This window comes from Chiloscyllium plagiosum, chromosome 21 (genome assembly GCF_004010195.1).
Source record: "Chiloscyllium plagiosum isolate BGI_BamShark_2017 chromosome 21, ASM401019v2, whole genome shotgun sequence".
Classification (NCBI taxonomy): domain Eukaryota; kingdom Metazoa; phylum Chordata; class Chondrichthyes; order Orectolobiformes; family Hemiscylliidae; genus Chiloscyllium; species Chiloscyllium plagiosum.
Window position 1 is genome coordinate 30,511,728 of NC_057730.1, and position 20,159 is coordinate 30,531,886.

Below are 20,159 nucleotides of genomic sequence, written 5' to 3' on the forward strand. Positions count from 1 at the left end.
TAAGTGTATAAGTCCTGCTAAGATTTGCTTTCCCAAACTGCGGCACCTCGCATTTATCTGAATTAAACTGCATCTGCCACTTCTCAGCCCATTGGCCCATCTGGTCCAGATCCTGTTGTAATCTGAGGTAACCCTCTTCGCTGTCCACTACACCTCCAATTTTGGTGTCATCTACAAACTTACTAACTGTACCTCATATGCTTGCATCCAAATCATTTATGTAAATGATGAAAAGCAGAGGGCCCAGCACCGATCCTTGTGGCATTCCACTGGTCCCAGACCTCCAGTCTGAAAAACAACCCTCCACCACCACCCTCTGTCTTCTACCTTTGAGACAGTTCTGTATCCAAATGGCTAGTTCTCCCTGTATTCTATGAGATCTAACCTTGCTAATCAGTCTCCCATGGGGAACCTTGTCGAACGCCTTACTGAAGTCCATATAGATCACATTTACTGCTTTGCCCTCATCAATCTTCTTTGTTACTTCTTCAAAAAACTCAATCAAGTTTGTGAGACATGATTTCCCACGCACAAAGCCATGTTGACTATCCCTAATCAGTCCTTGCCTTTCCAAATACATATACATCCTGTCCCTCAGGATTCCCTCTTGTAAGAATAGAGAAGCAGTTTTCTTTTGAAAAGTGCAAAACTTGTAAGTGCTTACAGTCAGAGAGACTTAGCCAAAGAAGGAACACAAAACGTTATCATAAGTCAAAGCAAGCAATTAAAAAAATGATATGATGCCTTTTGGTGTAAAGGGATTTGAATACAAAAATAAAGAAGACTTGCTACAGAGCTTTGGTGAGAACACACCCAGTCTTATTGCATTGTGTGCAATTCTGTCATCCATTTTTAAGACAATTAGAACTGAGAGCAGGCAATCCAGCCCCTTGAGGCTGCCCTGTCATTTATGCAATCATGCCTGATCTCATCCCATCTCACCTCAACTCCATTTTCCTACCCACTCTCCATAAACCTTCAATCCATGACTAGTTAGAAATTTGTCTATCTCCTCCTTAGGTTTGTTCAGTATCTCAGCGTACACGACACTCTGAGGTAGTGAATTCCACAGATTCACAATCCTTTGGGTGAAGTAATTCCTCCTTTAAGAAAAAAATGTACTTGCATTGAAGGCAGTACAGCAAATGTTCACTAAATTAGTCCCTAAGGTGAGAAGGTTGTCCTATGGTAAGAGGCTCAGTAAATTACATTTATATTCTCCAGTGTTTGGAGCAATGAGAGGTAATCTCATTGAAACATTCACAATTATGAAGTTGCTTGATAGAGTAGATACTAAGATGTTGTTTCCCACGACTGGGGAATCTGAACAAGACACCACAGTTTCATGATAAGGGCTGGTAGTCTAGGACTGAGTTGTGAGAAATTTCTTGGCTCAAAGGATTGTGATTCTTTGGTATTCTCTATCACAAACCGATTTATATGTTTAGAGAAATGCAATTGTATTTTCACTGCACTGGCTTGCTTGCCATAATCATATGACCTCCGCCTCTGCAGTAAATGTCTTTGTAAGCCATTAGGCACAAATCGCTTGAAACATGGAGTTAGGAATGTTGCAGCTGAAAATGTGTGAAAGAAACAGCAAGAAAGAAGTTAGAAACTGCAGTAGTCTGCAACTTTGAATTTCTGGGTGTCAAAATAGCAGTACGTTTTCCATGCCACAATGCTGTGGAAATGCAAATAGGTCAGGGAATCATAGAGTCAGACAACACAGAAACAGACCCTTTGGCCCAATTCATCCAGGCCGACTAGGTTTCCCAAACTGATCTAGTCCCAATTGCCTGCATTTGGTCCATATCTCTCTAAACCTTTTCTATCAATGTGCCTGTCCAAATGTCTTTTGAATATTGTAATTGTACCCGCCTCCACCACTTCCTCTGGCAGCTTATTGCGTACATGTACCGCCCTCTGTGAAAAGGCTCACATAGATCCCTTTTAAATCTTTCCCCCTCACCTTAAACCCACGCCACTCCTTACCCTGGGAAAAGACCTTGGCTATTCACCATATCTCTACCCCTCATGATTTTATAAATCTCTATAAGGACATCAATCAGCTTCTGATGCTCCAACCTATTCAGCCCTTCCCTATAATTCAAACCCCATTTAGTCTTTGGGAATCCTGGGCCGGGTACAATGCAAATGCTAACTGTTTGTCTTCCTTGTGTCTCTGTTGGGCCTTGACCCATGCACACTCTCTCTATCACTCTCTCTGTACAATTGCAGCAAAACAATTTCTTAATTCACTCATGGGATGTGAGCATCGCTGGCTGGCCAATAACTTATGTGTGTCCCTAGTAGCCCCCTTGAGAATGTGATGGTGAGCCACCTACTAGAACAACTGCAGTCCGTGTGCTATAGGTAGATCCAAAATGCCCTTAGAGAGGGAATTCCAGGATTTTAAAGATGGCATCGTGGCTCAGTGGTTAACACTGCTGCCCCACAGTGACAGGAACCCTGCTGCAATTCCACCCTCAGGCATGGGGCCCTTACATTTTCCCTAGCATTGATTTTTTTCCCACTCTTAGTGAAAAGCCTATGAAATAGTTATAGAAATAGTTTTTAAAAATCTGAGAAAATAAGTGTAGTAACCCTACAGTTCTGGAGAAAGAGAGCTACAAGCTGTATTGCAGCTTAGACCTCTCTGAGGACCAGAAATGTTAAACTGCGAGATTTTGAAGGCTTTCAATGTACATTTTGAACCTATCATATTGTTAATTATGAACGACATGTGTTTGGCATCAGAGCTCAAAGAGAGAGGGAGACTTAATCAGTATGTGACTGCATTGATATGTTTAGCTAAATCCATTTAGTTTGGATAACTGGAAGATGATCTTATCAGAGATAGGGTTGCTTTAGGCATGAGAGATCCTGCAGTGACAGCACATTTGCTGAGAAAGGAGAAAATTGCTCTCAAGAAAACAGAAGCTCTAAAGTCGTCAATCATGAACTAGACCAGAGTAATGGGAGAACACACAAAGTCTTAGCCTTATACTGAGAGACATTCCAGGCCAAATGAAAACAATATATTTGAAGAAGGGAAGAAATTTGTACAGAAGAGGTAGCAGGAAAATCAAGGCCGGAAAAGCAAAGGAAGCATGTCTAGTTGTAACTGCGTGTAGCTGAATCATTTTGCGTGCAAGTATTTAGCTAAAAAGCATCAGAACAAGCATATAAAGATGGCTGCTGGACTGTTATCAGCCAAAGATTCTATTGAATTACTCTAGAACAAGGTTAGTATTATCAGGTCTGAAAGTGATAAATGGTTTATGGTTGTTAGACTGATGACTGCAAAAGAAAAGTATCAAGGGAACGTGAACAGGAGACACCTGCACATCATGCAGCATCATGAACCTCACAGACTTGTGCAACGTTGCTCAAAATGGTGATCCAAAACTGATGTCCTTGAAGTAAGGTAGAGGTCACATAACGGAATGAATTTCATGCCAAGAGGACACTATAAAGTTGAAAGCCCAATGCAATGGGAAAGTGAGGATCTGGAGTTCCAAATAGTGGACATTAAGTAAAATCCACTCATCTCTGATGCAAGTTAAAACCTTGGACTGGTGAAGCTATATATGATGAAAGATTTTCAGTGTTTCAGAAGGCACTAAGTTATTTACTGCTGAACAGATCTTAAAAATTCAGAAAGACATCTTTATTTGTCTCAGATGTCTTTGTTGGTGAATATCACCTTGAAGTCGATGACAGTATTTGGGCTTGCTTCCATTATCTGGCAATCATGCTCAGGCCATGTGTTTGAATTCTCACTGGGTGGTTTGGTCTTTCTGAAGAAGACTTGATGGATTTCACCCTAACTAATGGTTTCTGATGCCATGTAGGACCAAACTTGCAGAGGTTCCTTCCTATTGCTGCTACTCCCCATTTGGGCCTGGTGATAAAGGCTGTCCAATGGGGAGTGAGTAACGTGACATCAGAAAGAGAAAAACTAGCTGAAAATTCCAGCAAAAGCCAAATGGATAAGATAGAGGTGAAAACCTCCACAAAATAAGCTCTAATTCATAATTTGTGAAGAGGAGTCCTATCTTTCCTCAAATCCAGCCATAAAAGACAAGATAAGAGAGCTGGTAAAGAAGAGAGTAATCATAAGACATAGCAGAAGTAGGCCAATCAGCCCACTGAGTCTGCTCTGCCATTCAATGAGATCATGGCAATTTCACTTTCCTGCCTTATCGCATAACCCTTGATCCCCTTCCTGATTAAAAAGCTGTCTATCAGAGCCTTGAATACATTTAATGACCCAACTTCAAATAACCTTCTATGATAAAGAATTCCACAGATTCAGTAGCCTCTGAGAGAAAACAATCCTCCTCATTTCTGTCTTAAATGGGCAACCCCTTATGCTAAAATTACAAACACTGGTTTGAGACTCTTGCATAAGGTGAAAAAACCTCTCTGCATCTAGCTTGTCAAGCCTCTTAAGAATCCTATATATAAACGTTTACAGTACAGAAAAAGGCCCTTCGACCCATTGAGTCTACACCAATCAAAAACATGCATCTAAGTACTTTAATCTAATTTTCCAGCACTTGCCCCATAATGTTATACGCCTTGGCTATGTTTCATTAAAGTCTACTGTCTTTTTCTAAACTCTAATGCATACTGGTCCAACCTACTTAATCTCTCCTCAGGTGAAATCCTTCCCTACCCTATATTAACTTAGTGAACCTTCTCTATACTGCCTATAATGCCAGCACATCCTCCTTTCAATAAGGAAACAAAATCTTCACTGTATTTCAGGTGTGGTCTAACTCGTCAAGAGTTAGGGCTGATGAAGGACTTTCCTGATGCATCAGGCTTATGCCTGAAATGTTGATTCACCTGCTTCTCGGATGCTGCCTGACCTGCTGTGCTTTTCCAGCACTACACTCTCTACTCTGATCTCCAGTATCTGGAGTCCTCACTTTATCTGTGGTCTAACTAGTTCCTTGTATAGTTTTAGAAAGCCTTCTATATTTTTATACTCATTTCTTTTGAAATAAAGCCCAGCAGTCCATTTGCCTTTCCTATTACCTGCTGTCCAGAGCAGTACTCCCAATGAGGAATGCTCACAACTTGTGATTTATGCAAAAGGTCACCAAATTGCTATGTGCTGCAGTTTTCTTAAGTCTTTCCCCATTTAAGTTAATATTCACTCTTCTATTCTTGTCTCTAAAGTGCATAACTCACATTTTCCCACGTCATAATCCATCGGCCAAGTTTATACCCGTTGACTCGACTTGTCTATATCCCTCTGTAGATTCTGCCATAAGTGCATTAGTAGCCAGTCTATGGCAGCCATTTAACACACATCACTTATGTGTGCCATAATTGGATTTATTTAACGTTTGGATTTTTGGTCTTTCTGGGAATGAAGGGAGTAGACAGAAGATGGAGAAGCCGAACGACAGAGCAGTCTTGATGAGCCAGCATATTCTTTTTCTTCTCCTATTCCTTATGTTTTTATATGATGTATTTTGAGGGATGTTTATGAGGACATCAAGATAACCCCCCTGCTGTTCTTTGAAATATTGCCATGGAATTTGTCACATCTGCTTGAGGGAGCCATCAGTATCTCTTGACAGTGCAGCACTCATTCAGACCTCTTTGAGATCTGTCAAAACTCCATATTCTCTACTGGTGATCCTCGGTTTACTGATAAACCTTCAGATTTTACTAGATAATGCAGTTCGACAAAGGTTCTATGTCTGTTTATCCTATATATATTTATCTGGCAGATATATAATTTGCAAGAGATGTGCTGAGTAGTCTCTCTTTCACAGGCTCGTAAACACACTTCACAGATGGCAGACTTCACAATGTATTTTGTTTGTTGATTCTGCTGAACGCAGAATACAATGCAGTACCTGGCAGACCTGCCTACTTTGAATGACTATCAGAAGCAGAGCCAACAGCTGAAGGATGTGAGCTTCTGCAGGTACAGTGCTGGATCTGGAGACCAAACTTGCATGCGAAGTTAATGGCACTCACACTCACTCCAGCCAATGCCTGGACACAGTGACAAGTTGTTTTTAACTATGGAAAGGTTGTGCACCTTTTTAATCTCTGCATTGAAATGGCTCCTATTGCCATTGATCTGTTTCGCCATTAGTCTGCTGTGTTACTTTGATGTAGCTTTTGTTTATCAGCTCATTAATCTAATATAACTTTTCTGCTATATATTTAAAATATAACTGAAAGAGACTTCAATTAAGCCAAGTCATTATTTAAAATTGATCTTACTCTTCACCAATTCTCTCCAATCCATTGATGTGGAGTTTCACCACCGACCAATTTAATGTTCACCCCATCTTTATCTAAATAAATCACGTAATGTATGCAGAAATCAATTAAAAACCATTCTACTGATGTAAATTAAAAATAAAGAATTGCAATCCTACAGTACTTTTCACAACATCAAAAGTTCCTTCTAACTAATGATGCACTTTTGAAATTAGTCATTGTTATAATGTTGGAAACCTGACAGCCAATTTACACACAGCAAGCTTCTTGTATACAGAATATCATCTGAAACACAGCACCTCCATCACTGCAGTGTCCCATCCACACTGTAATGAAGTGTCAGCCTTAGTTATGTGCTGAGGTCTCTAGAGTGTGAGTGAACCCATCACATCTTGACTGACAGTACCCAATCACTGAGCCACAACTAACAAACACCTCGTTCATAGCTGTCAATGCATTTTTTGCTGTTGTCCATTGTTTTGATTTCTATAGAGTCGTAGAGGTTTACAGCGTGAAAACAGGCCCTTCGGCCCAACTTGTCTGTGCCGTCCAGTTTTTACAATTAATCTAGTCCTGTGTTTGGTTCATGTCCCTCCATACCTATTCTATTCATGTACCTGTCCAGATGTTTCTTAAATGATAAAATTGTACTTGCCTCCACCAGTACCTCTGGCTATCCGTTCCAGAGACTCACCACACTCAGTGGTGAAAAAACTGTCTCTCTGGATCCTTTTGTATCTCTTCCCTCCCACCTTAAACCTATGCCTTCTAGTTTTAGACTCCCCTACATGGGAAAAGCTGTTGGCTATCAACCTTATCTGTGCCTGCCATGATCTTATAGACCTCAAAAATGTTGCCCCTCAGTCTCCTACGCTGCAGGAAAAAATGTCCTATCCTACCCAGCCTCTCCTTATAACTCAAACCTTCAAGTCCTAGTAGCATCCTAATAAATCTTTTCTGCACTCTTTCTCATTTTATAATATCCCTTTCTGTAGTATGATAAGCAGAACTGTATGCAGTACTCCAAATGTGGCCTTAATAACAACTTATTAACAACTCCTATATTCATTGCCCTGACTGATGAAAGCAAACTTACTGAAAGCTTTCTTCACCACCCCGCCTACCTGTGACTCCACTTTCAAGGAGCTAGAACCTTTACCCTAGATCTCTGTGTTCTGTAACACTCTCCAGAGTCTTACGATTGACTGTGTAAGTCCTGCCCTGGTTTGGTCTACTAAAATACACCTTGTATTTATCTAAATTAAACTCCATCTGCCATTCCTCAGCCCACTGGCACAGTTGATCAAGATTTCACTGTATTCCCAGATAACCTTCCCCACTGTCCACTATACCACCAGACTTGGTGTCATCCACAAACTTACTAACCACAGTTCTCTCCTTCTCTAGTACAGCCATCTACATACTGCATGATAAATGCTTCCTGAACACACTCAACAAATTTCTCTCCCTCGAAGCCCTTAACACTATGGCAGTCCTAGTCAATGTTAGGAAAGATAAAATCCCTACTATTACAACTGTATTATTCTTGCAGCTATCTGCAATCGCCTTACATATTTGCTCCTCAATCTCCCACTGACTATTGGGGTCCTATGGTACAATGCCATCAGAGTTATCTCCCCCTTTTTGTTTCTCAGTTCTATCCATACAGACTCAGTTAAAAATCACACGACTCCAGGTTATAGTCCAACAGGTTTATTTGGAAGCACCAGCTTTTGGATTGCTGCTCTTGCATCAGGACAGCTACCGAAAATTAGCTCAGAAAGCTAGTGTTTCCAAATAAACCTGTAGGACTATAACCTGGTATTGTGTGATTTTTAACTTTGTCCACCCAATCCAACACCGACTCATCCACATCATGGCTACCATATAGACTCAGTAGACAAACCCTCAAGAATGTCCTCCCTCAGTAATGCCGTGATGTTCTCCCTAATCAAACCCACAACTCCTCCTCCTCTCTTGCTTCCCCCTATAGCATCTGTACCCTGAAACACTGAGTTGCCAGTCCTGTCCCTCAACCATGCTTCTATAATATCTATAATATCCCATTCCTATTATGCCCAAGTTCATTTGCCTTACCTCTCAGGCCTCTTGCATTGAATTAAATGCAGTTTAACTCAGACTTCCCATGCTTCCAACCACCTTGATTATTCATGATGCAAACTCATTCCCTCCCTCTCTTTTCCCAAGCCTTAGTTAGCAGAAGTTGCCCCTTAGTGCACATTCGCCTCCTTCACCCAATGTTTTCAGGATCTCGCTGAAGGAGACCCATGGGTCAGATAACAATGCTAATGTAATATAAACATAAAATACTGCAGATACCGTACTGGAAACCTGAAATAAAAACAGAGAGTGCTGGAGGAAACACAACAGGTCTGGCACCATCTATAGAGAGAAAACAGTTAATGTTTTGAGTCCAGTAACCCTTCATCAGGGTCACTGGACTCAAAACCTTAACAATGCTACTGTGTTTGAAGAACAACCATTGAGAAGAGAACACATCTGGACCATGGTTCTCATCCAGCTAATGTATTATTAGGATGACCATTTGGTTGGATAACTGTGCTCACCTTTAACTCCACCACCCAAAAATGAGCTATTCCTATTTCGGAGTTTGTATTTTCACAGTAGCTTCATGGGAAGTACAACAATAATACATATTGCTTTATCTGTAATGTTCTATTCCGCACACCCCCACCACCACCACCAACAATAGCCCATAAACCTCCTAACATTACTCGTGAGACACTGAATGAAAGCATTTCTCTCCTCTCTAGTACCTTTGGATTCCACGCCCACCCCTTTACCCTGTCACCTGTTTCCTTTATTTCAAACATGCCCCTTCCACAGTAAGACTATTTGCTATTTGAACACAACCCTGGACCTCCTGCCACCTTACTGCACCTTGTTCCCTATTCTATCATTGTTCCCTCCACTATCCAGGATGATCAATTCAACCCCAGGTTTCTGACATTGATAGTACCCACCCTGCCTTTTGAGATCATCTGTCATACAGCATCCCTGCCTGGAAAAACCCTCCCCAACCCATTCCAGAGCCTCCATTTCCTCACTGCCCAAGACACCTTTCTTTACTTGACCTAGACCTCCAAGCCCCTGCCCTAGACTCCGTCTCTTCCTCACCACCTTCCCTACCACATGCTCCAACTACTTCCAACTGATCCTCTCTAAAGTTATACATCATTCACTTGCAGAAAATTAATTAAAAAGGGGAACTACATTCTGGTGAGAATGCCTTTTACTGAGTATGCATGACCACAAAAATACACAAAAGGTCTTCCTAGCATTTCTCATTCTGAAGATTAACTCAGCTGTAAATGTTCCAAAGAATAAATAAAACATCTGTGAATGCTAAAAATTTGAAATAAAAACAGAAAATGCTGGAGAAACTCAGCAGGTTTTGATGCATCTGTGGACAGAGAAACAACTTGACATTTCAGGTCCGAAATGATTCTTCTTTGGAAATGAAAGGGGCTGGAAAATTATGGTCTTATTGCTATTGTTAAAGGAGAAGGAGCAGCAAGTGGAATAGATCTTGAGAGTGCCCAGAGCAATTGACAAATGAGTGCTAAAGATAACAAAGGAGCAACTGAGAAGTAAAATCAGTGCTAATGATAGGTTTGAATAGTAGAAAATAAAGATTCATCAGCTCTAATGGGTGCAAAGCCAACAATATATAAACAAGATTTAGAGATGCCAATGTTAGACTGGGGTGAGCAAAGTTAAAAATCATCCAACATCAGGTTATAATCCAACAGGTTTATTTGGAAACACGAGCTTTCCAAGCGCTGCTCCTTCATCAGGTGGTTGTGGAGTATAAGATCGTAAGACACAGAATTTATAGCAAAAGTTTACAGTGTGATGTAACTGAAATTATATATTAAAAAAGACTTGGATTGTTTGTTAAGTCTCTCATCTTTTAGAATGAACATGTTGGTTTCAGTTCTTTCATATGTAAATCGGACAACATTTAAGAGTTATATTCTTAAGTGAACTTTAACAATTGGTCCTGATTTGGAGATGCTGATGTTGGACTGGGGTGTACAAAGTTAAAAATCACACAACCACCTGATGAAGGAGCAGCGTTCTGAAAGCTAGAGCTTCCAGTTAAAATCTGTTGGACTATAGCCTGGTGTTGTGTGATTTTTAACTTTTAACAATTGGTGTCATGTTGGCCCAGATAATGCATTTAACGTGTGAGCTTGAGAAAGTAATTTTTAAATGTTCTGCGACTTACATATGAAAGAACTGAAACCAACATAGTCCTTCTAAAAGATGAGAGACTTAACAAACAATCCAGGTCTTTTTTAATATATAATTTCAGTTACATTACACTATAAACTTTTGCTATAAGTTCTGTGTCTTACCATCTTGTACTCCACAACCACCTGTTGAAGGAGCAGCGCTCGGAAAGCTAGTGCTTCCAATTAAACTTGTTGGATTGTAACCTGGTGTTGTGTAATTTTTAATTACATATAAACAAGAGGGGCGGGTGAGGGGTGTTGTCAAAATTAGAAACAGCGTTCAGATTCTGAAGTTTTTGAAAGCACTGTTGACTTGTGAGGCTATTACATGTCTAAACTGAAACAGGGATGCTCTTCCCTGAGTTTGCATTGGACTTCATTGAAACACAACGAGCCTAAGACGGGCATATGCTCATGGGAGCAAGCTGGTATTGGCAAGCAACTGGAAAGACGGGGCATTCCTACAGACAGAGCAGAGGTGTTCTGCAAAGTCATCACCAAGTCTGCGTTTGGTCTCACTATTAAAAAGGAAACCGCATTATGAGTAGAAAATGCAGTAGACTAGATTGAAAGAAGTACTTCACCTGTAAGGTGATTCGGGGACCTTGGACAGTAAGGTGGGAGGAAATTAAAGGGGAAGTGTTATACCTTCTGTGGCTACATGGTAAGGTGCCACGAGGTTGGCAATGTGTTAGAAGTTAGGGAGAAGTAGATCAGGGGTGTTGCCTGCAGAATGCTGACGTTGGCTGAGAAGGGGAAGATGTGTTTGCTGGGACCACCATTAGCATTCTCTTTGTCGATTGCTCTCTCACTATCTGGTTTACTCACTCCGCCTCCCCCTTTGTCAACTGTATAAAAATGATTCGTTTCCAAACCCTTCAATTCTGACGAATACTGTAATTGAATTGAACTCTGTTTCTGTCCCCACAGACGCTGCTCGTGTCACTGAGTTTCTTCAGCAAACGCTGTTTTCATTTCCCAGAACGTAATTCCTTGCTCTCAACTAGCTATTGGGAAACAGAATTTTGGCCTCCCACTCAGTTAGGGTAACCCTTCCATCTTGCTTCACGTTCCTAATGTTACGACAAAACAAAACTGACAACCATCTTAGGAATGATTCTTTTAAACTATTATTTAACAACTCAGTTAAACCAGAAAATCTTGCTGTGCAGTGAATCAGCTGCCTTATGGTAATAGTTAGATATAGCATGCAGCTCCAAATTCCTGTCAATGTTTGCTGTATTTACGCAATCAGAAAATTAGTCACTGAACTGTCAGAACAGGAGTGAATTTCGAAACCCACCCACAAACTCTGGGGAACTACCCCCATTTCTTGTCTGTGAACTGGTCCCCTCCTAGTCTAAACTGAACTGTTCAAAATCTAACTAACAGACTGTCAGGCAGTTTCACAAAGAAGAACAATTCAGGTTATTAAATTATTTGGCAGGCAGAGAGAATAATGAGTCAGTCGTCAGGACGAGCTTGGAACAGGATAAAGCCACTGCTGGAGGAAGTCAGTATGCAAATCTCGCCTGTTCAACTGGAACTTTTTTTATAAATGTTTAAACTTCCTCGAGCGACAACAGACTGCGTACAGACATACCTGGAGACTGAAGGATCCTCTCAGGTACTGTACCTCTGGTTTCAAAGTCTAATTGTGAGCGTTGTGGGAGGGGTTTGCTGAAAGTTATTGAAGGAAACAGTGTTTGATTTAGTTTTACCCTTCACCTACTCTGAAATTTTAAACAGATGGGAAAGGGCCAAAATAATGGATCCTAGTTTTAGAGTCGCAAAAGATTAATAAGTTCTGCGCGAAGGCAGAACAAGCCAAAATGTAACCCTTTGTTCTTCATTCAGGAGCGTCCTATCCATTTTCTAGTTCGACAACAGATTTGCACTTTTCGGGCTCTCTTTACATTTGTGAAGTCCACTTTCTCCCAAACACAATTCAGTTGTGTGAATAATATCTGTTATCAGAAGATTGTGGCCTCAAGTGACGTGAAATCGATACAAAAACATAATGAGTTTTCCAGTGCAGTACGGTAAGAGGGAACTTCGATCTACTGGAGGGACAAAGTTAAAAACCACACAATACCAGGTTACAGTCCAACAGATTTATTTGGAAGCACTATCTTTCGGAGCTCTGCTCCACCCCAGTCCAACACCGGCTCCTCCACAGGCTGGAGGGACGGCATTACGGATATGCTACACTATGGGAAGGACTGCATTAAAGGAATGCTGCATTTGGAGAGGCACAACTTGCTGGATGATGCTGAGAAAGTGTTTATTATTGAATGAACAGTAGTGGAAGAGGGCTACACTGTCTGAGGGTCAGTATTGAGGGAGGGCTATACTGTCAGAGGGTCACGGAGGGAATTCTGCATTGACGGGGTGGCAGTACTGAATGTGTGTCACAGTCTGCGAGTGCCGACTTTAGAAATGGAGATTAAAGCAAGGCTGTTTGCGTGGATATTAACAGATCTCCTAAAACGAGAGGGTGGGAGGTGCAGGTTGGATAAGGAATAAGAATTCGCTGATATTCCTTTGCTGGACTAAAGAAACTTGAAGTAGGTTTTATTGCTATCCAAGGAGAAAGTGAGGACTGCAGATGCTGGCGATCAGAGCTGAAAATGTGTTGCTGGAAAAGCGCAGCAGGTCAGGGCAGCATCCAAGAAGCAGGAGAATCGACGTTTCGAGCATAAGCCCTTCTTCAGGAATCATTCCGAAACGTCGATTCTCCCGCTCCTTGGATGCTGCCTGACCTGCTGCGCTTTTCCAGCAACACATTTTCAGCTTATAGCTATCCAACCCCAGCAACAATCCTGATGACTTCCTTTCTGATTACAGGGAATTCCATGATCACATATACCAGTTATAGCTCAAAACCAACAGACCAGTTGTGAATTCACAACTGTAGGCGTGGTTTGTGGTTCTTCCATTATTTTGCTCTGTTCCGTGGCTATTGCCCTGCACTCTGGTCATTATGGGCTGTTGTCTGTATTCAGGTCACGATGAACTGTCCTCTGTAATGTACAATGATCATAAAAGACAGTTGCCTATGTCTGGTCATTAAGCACAGTACCCTGTATTCTGGACCCGGTGTAGGCTTTTCAAGATAATTAAACATTTTTAGGTACTCGAGTCATTAAGATCTGTTCCATGTACCAATATGGGGGTTTCTCAGGTACTCTGCTTATTATTGATTGTTCACAATTCTCAAATTAATATGTTCTGTTTCAGATGCTATGGTTATTATGGGCTGTTCCCTGTACTCTAGTTCCTATGGACTGTTCCCAGAAATCTGTCATGGATTGTTCCCAGAACTCTGATTATTACAGACTTCCCTGGACCCGAGTTCTTATGGGCTGTTCCTAGAACTCTGTTTATTCTGGACGATCACCAGAACTCTGGTACTCCAGGCAGTTCCTTGAACTCTAGTTCTTATGGGATGTTCATTTTACTCTGGTGCTTATGTGCTGTTGCCAGAACTCTGGTTATTATGGACTGTTATGTGTATTCTGGTCATTATGGACTATTCTCTGTAATCTTGTCACAATAGACTGTCCCCTGTATTCCGACCATTACAGACTGTCCCTGCCATCTGGCTATTAGAGACTGTCCCCTGTAATTGGTCATTATGGACTATACCCTGTAATTGGGTCATTAGGGACTGTCCTGTAATTGAGTCTTTAGGGACTGTCCCCTGTAATTGGATATTAAAGACTGTTCTATGAACTGTGGTCATCAGAGAGTGTCCCTGTACTTGGGTCATTATGGACTGTTCCCTGTACTCCAGTCATTATGGATGGTCCCTCTAATTAGGTTATTATGGACTCATCCCATTACTCTGGTTGTTATGGACAGTTCCCTGGAACCAAGCTCATTTTGGCTCAATTCTGTATTCTGGTCATTAGGGACTGTTCCTTATAATTGACTCACTATGGACTGATCCCTGTATTTTGGTTACTAGGGACTGTTCCATGTACTCTTGTCATTTAGGGGCTGTTCCCTGTATTCTGGTCATTAAAGACTGTTCCTTGTAGCCTAGTCATAGAGATGTACAGCACAGAAACAGACCCTTCAGTCCAACTCATCCATGCGGACCAGATATCCCAACCTAATCTAGCCCCATTTGCACATATCTCTCCAAACCCATTCATATACCCATCCAGATGCCTTTTAAATATTGCAATTGTAACAGCCTCCACTACTTCGTCTGGCAGTTCATTCCATGCACGCACCACCCTCTGTGTGAAAATGTTGCTCCTTCAGTCCTGTTTATATCTTTCACCTCCCACCCGAAACCTATGCGCGCTAGTTCTGGTCATTAGAAACTCTTCCCTGTATTCTGGTCAATAGGAACTGTTCCCTGTACTGTGGTTATTAGGCACAGTTTCTTGTACTCTGTGTTCATGAGAGACTGTGTTTCCTGTTCTGTATTCATGAGAGACTGTGTTTCCTGCACTGTGTTCATGAGAGACTGTGTTCATGAGAGACTGTGTTTCCTGGACTGTGATCCTCAGGGACTCTTCCCTGGACTGTGGTCATTAGCAACTGTTCCCTGTACTGTGATCTTTAGGCACTGTTCCCTGTATTGTGGTTATTGGGGACTGTTCCCTGTATTCTGGTCATTAGAGAGTTAAGAGTGTAGTGCTGGAAAAGCACAGCAGGTCAGGTGGCATCTGGGAGTGTTCCCAATACTGTGATCATTAGAGACTGTTCCCTTAACAGTACTGTGATCGTTACAGATTGTTCCCTGTACTGTGGTCATTAGAGTCTCTTCCCTGGATTGTGATCTTTAGGGACTGTTCCCTGTGCACTATTATTAGGAACTGTTCCCTGCACTGTGGTCATTAGGGACTGTTCCCTGCACTGCGATCATTAGGGACTGTTCCTTGTACTCTTGTCATTAGATACTGTTCCCTGGACTGTGATCATTAGGGAATGTTCTGTGGACTGTGGTCATTAGGTACTGTTCACTGCACGGTGGTCATTAGGTACTGTTTGCTGCACTGTGATCATTAGGGACTGTGTTTCCTGTACTGTGTTCGTTAGAGACTGTGTTTCCTGGACTGTGTTCATTAGAGATTACCTTAGATTACTTACAGTGTAGAAACAGGCCCTTCAGCCCAACAAGTCCACACCGACCCGCCGAAGCGCAACCCACCCAGACCCATTCTCCTACATTTTACCCCTTCACCTAATGCTACGGACAATTTAGCATGGCCATTCACCTAACCTGCACATTTTTGGACAGTGGAAGAAAACTGGAGCACCCAGAGGAAACCCACACAGGCACGGGGAGAATGTGCAAACTCCACACAGTCAGTTGTCTGAGGCGGGAATTGAACCCAGGTCTCTGGCGCTGTGAGGTAACAGTGCTAACCACTGTGCCACCCAGATCAAAGTGTTTTCTGTGTGTTTCCTGGACTGTGATCCTCAGGGACTCTTCCCTGGAATGTGGTTGTTAGGGACTGTTCCCTGGACTGTGACCATTAATGACTGTTCCCTCAACTGTGGTCATTCGGAACTGTTCCCTGCACTGTGATCATTAGGGACTGTTCCCTGTACTCGGGTCATTAGGGACTGTTCCCTGTACTCGGGTCATTAGGGACAGTTCCCTGCACTGTGATCATTAGGGAATGTTCCCTGCACTGTGGTCATTAGGGACTGTTCCCTGCACTGTGATCATTAGGGAATGTTCCCTGGACTGTGGTCATTAGGTACTGTTCCCTGCACTGTGATCATTAGGTACTGTTCCCTGCACTGTGGTCATTAGGGACTTTTCCCTTTACTGTGTTCGTTAGAGACTGTGTTTCCTGGACTGTGTTCATTAGAGATTACCTTAGATTACTTACAGTGTGGAAACAGACCCTTCAGCCCAACAGGTCCACACCGACCCGCCGAAGCGCAACCCACCCAGACCCATTCCCCTACATTTTACCCCTTCACCTAACACTACGGACAATTTAGCATGGCCAATTTACCTAACCTGCACATTTTTGGACAGTGGAAGGAAACCGGAGCAATCGGAGGAAACCCACGCAGACACGGTGAGAATGTGCAAACTCCACACAGTCAGTTGTCCGAGGTGGGAATTGAACCCAGGTCTCTGGAGTTGTGAGGCAACAGTGCTAACCACTGTGCCACCATGCCACCCAGATCAAAGTGTTTCCTGTGTGCTTCCTGGACTGTGTTCATTAGAGACTGTGTGTTTCCTGGACTGTGATCCTCAGGGACTCTTCCCTGCACTGTGATCATTAATGACTGTTCCGTGGACTGTGGTCATTAGGGACTGTTCCCTGCACTGTGGTCATTAGGGACTGTTCCCTGTACTCTGGTCATTAGATACTGTTCCCTGGACTGTGATCATTAGGGAATGTTCCGTGGACTGTGGTCATTAGGGACTGTTCACTGCACGGTGGTCATTAGGTACTGTTCCCTGGACTGTGAACAGTAGGGACTGTTCCCTGGACTGTGATCATTAGGGAATGTTCTGTGGACTGTGGTCATTAGGTACTGTTCACTGCACGGTGGTCATTAGGTACTGTTCCCTGCACTATGATCATTAGAGACTGTTCCCTGGACTGTGATCATTAGGGACTGTTCCCTTGACTGTGATCATTAGGGACTGTTCCCTGCACTATGGCCATTAGGGATTGTTCCCTGTACTGTGATCATTTGGGACTATTCCCTGGACTGTGGTCATTAGGGACTGTTCCCTGCACTGTGATCATTAGGGACTGTTCCCTGGACTGCGGCCATTAGGGACTGTTCCCTGGACTGTGGCCATTAGATACTGTTCCCTTTACTGTGATCATTAGGCACAGTTCCCTGCACTGTGATCATTAGGGAATGTTCCCTGGATTGTGGTCATTAGGGACAATTCCCTTTACTGTGGTCATTAGGGACTGTTCCCTTTACTGTGATCATTAGAGACTGTGCTTCCTGTACTGTGTTCATGAGAGACTGTGTTTCCAGGACTGTATTTGTTAGGGACTGTGTGTTTCCTGGACTGTCTTCATTCGAGACTGTGTGTTTCCTGCACTGTGATCCTCAGGGACTCTTCCCTGGACTGTGGCCATTAGCAACTGTTCCCTGTACTGTGATCTTTAGGCACTGTTCCCTGTATTTTGATTATTGGGGACTGTTCCCTGTATTCTGGTCATTAGAGAGTTGAGAGTGTAGTGCTGGAAAGGCACAACAGTCAGGCAGCATCTGGGAGTGTTCCCAATACTATGATCATTAAAGACTGTTCCCTTTACAGTACTGTGATCGTTACAGATTGTTGCCTGTACTGTAGTCATTCGAGTCTCTTCCCTGTACTGTGATCTTTAGGGACTTTTCCCTGTGCACTACTCATTAGGGACTGTTCCCTGTACTGTGGTCATTAGGGACTGTTCCCTATACTCTGGTCATTAGATACTGTTCCCTGGACTGTGATCATTAGCGAATGTTCTGTGGACTGTGGTCATTAGGTACTGTTCCCTGCACTGTGATCATTAGAGACTGTTCCCTTTACTGTGATCATTAGAGACTGTGTTTCCTGTACTGTGTTCATTAGAGACTGTGTTTCCTGGACTGTGTTCATTAGAGATTACCTTAGATTACTTACAGTGTGGAAACAGGCCCTTCAGCTCAACAAGTCCACATCGACCCGCTGAAGCGCAACCCACCCAGACCCATTCCCCTACATTTCACCCCTTCACCTAACACTACGGACAATTTAGCATGGCCAATTCACCTAACCTGCACATTTTTGGCAGTGGAAGGAAACCGGAGCACCCGGAGGAAATCCACGCAGACACGGGGACAATGTGCAAACTTCACACAGTCAGTTGTCTGAGGCGGGAATTGAACCCAGGTCTCTGGAGTTGTGAGGCAACAGTGCTAACCACTGTGCCACCGTGCCACCCAGTTCAAAGTGTTTCCTCTGTGTTTCCTGGACTGTGTTCATTAGAGACTGTGTGTTTCCTGGACTGTGATCCTCAGGGACTCTTCCCTGGACTGTGGTCATTAGGGACTGTTCCCTGCACTGTGATTATTAATGACTGTTCCCTGCACTGTGATCATTAGGGACAGTTCCCTGTACTCTGGTCATTATGGAAAAGTACAGAAGGTCAGGCAGCATCTGGGAGTGTTCGCAATACTGTGATCATTAGAGACTGTTCCCTTTACAGTACTGTGATCATTACAGATTGTTGCCTGTATTGTACTCATTAGAGTCTCTTCCCTGTACTGTGATCTTTAGGGACTGTTCCCTGTGCATTAGTCATTAGGGACTGTTCCCTGCACTGTGGTCATTAGGGACTGTTCCCTGTACTCTGGACATTAGGGACTATTCCCTGCACTGTGGTCATTATGGACTGTTCCATGTATTCTAGTCATAAGGGACTGTTCCCTGCACTGTGATCCTTAGGAACTGTTCCCTGCACTCTGGTCATTAGGGACTGTTCCCTGGACTGTGGCCATTAGATACTGTTCCCCGCACTGTGGTCATTAGGGACTGTTCCCTGTACTGTAATCTTTAGGGACTGTTCCCTGTATTGTGGTTATTGGGGACTGTTCCCTGTATTCTGGTCATTAGAGAGTTAAGAGTGTAGTGCTGGAAAAGCACAGCAGGTCAGGTGGCGCCTGGGAGTGTTCCCAATACTGTGATCATTAGAGACTGTTCCCTTTACAGTACTGTGATCATTACAGATTGTTCCCTGTACTGTGGTCATTAGAGTCTCTTCCCTGTACTGTGATCTTTAGCGACTGTTCCCTGTGCTCTAGTCATTAGGGACTGTTCCCTGCACTGTGATCATTAGAGACAGTTCACTGGACTGTGATCATTAGGGACTTTACCCTGCACTGTGATCATTAGGGACTGTTTCCTGTACTCTGGACATTAGGGACTTCCCTGCACTGTGATTATTAGGGATTGTTCCCTGCACTGTGATTATTAGGGACTGTTCCCTGCATTGTGATCATTAGGGACTGTTCCCTGGACTGTGGCCATTAGGGACTGTTCCCTGGACTGTGGCCATTAGGGCATGGTCCCTGCACTGTGGCCATTAGGGACTGTTCCCTGCACTGTGATCATTAGGGACTGTTCCCTGCACTGTGGCCATTAGGGACTGTTTCCTGCACTGTTGCCATTAGGGACTGTTCCCTGGACTGTGGCCATTAGGGACTGTTCCCTGGACTGTGGTCATTAGGGACTGTTCCCTGCACTGTGATCATTACGGACTGTTCCCTGCACTGTGATCATTAGGGACTGTTCCCTGCACTGTGGTCATTAGGCAATGTTCCCTGCACTGTGATCATTAGGGACTGTTTCCTGCACTGTGATCATAAGGGACTGTTCCCTGCACTGTGATCATTAGGGACTGTTCCCTGGACTGTGGCCATTAGGGACTGTTCCCTGCACTGTGATCATTAGGGACTGTTCCCTGCACTGTGATCATTAGGGACTGTTCCCTGCACTGTGATCATTAGGGACTGTTTCCTGCACTGTGGCCATTAGGGACTGTTCCCTGTACTGTGGCCATTAGGGACTGTTCCCTGGACTGTGGCCATTAGGGACTGTTTCCTGCACTGTGGTCATTAGGGACTGTTCCCTGCACTGTGATCATTAGG

The 20,159-nt window shown here is 43.2% G+C and overlaps 1 protein-coding gene and 1 long non-coding RNA gene across 2 annotated transcripts in view; one reads left to right on the plus strand and one right to left on the minus strand.

Annotated features, from left to right (window-relative positions):
* The window catches only part of nsmce1 (NSE1 homolog, SMC5-SMC6 complex component), a 42,056-nt gene extending 29,898 nt beyond the window's left edge, over positions 1-12,158 (minus strand). Inside the window, exon 1 of the mRNA XM_043711657.1 lies at positions 12,142-12,158. The gene's annotated coding sequence lies outside the window, so the exon portion shown is untranslated. The remainder of the gene's footprint in view (positions 1-12,141) is intronic.
* LOC122560710 overlaps positions 1-13,914 on the plus strand; it is a 15,828-nt gene extending 1,914 nt beyond the window's left edge. The window contains exons 2-3 of the long non-coding RNA XR_006314789.1: positions 11,469-12,165; positions 13,779-13,914. This is a non-coding gene — a long non-coding RNA (uncharacterized LOC122560710). The remainder of the gene's footprint in view (positions 1-11,468; positions 12,166-13,778) is intronic.
* Positions 13,915-20,159: the final 6,245 nt, after the last annotated feature.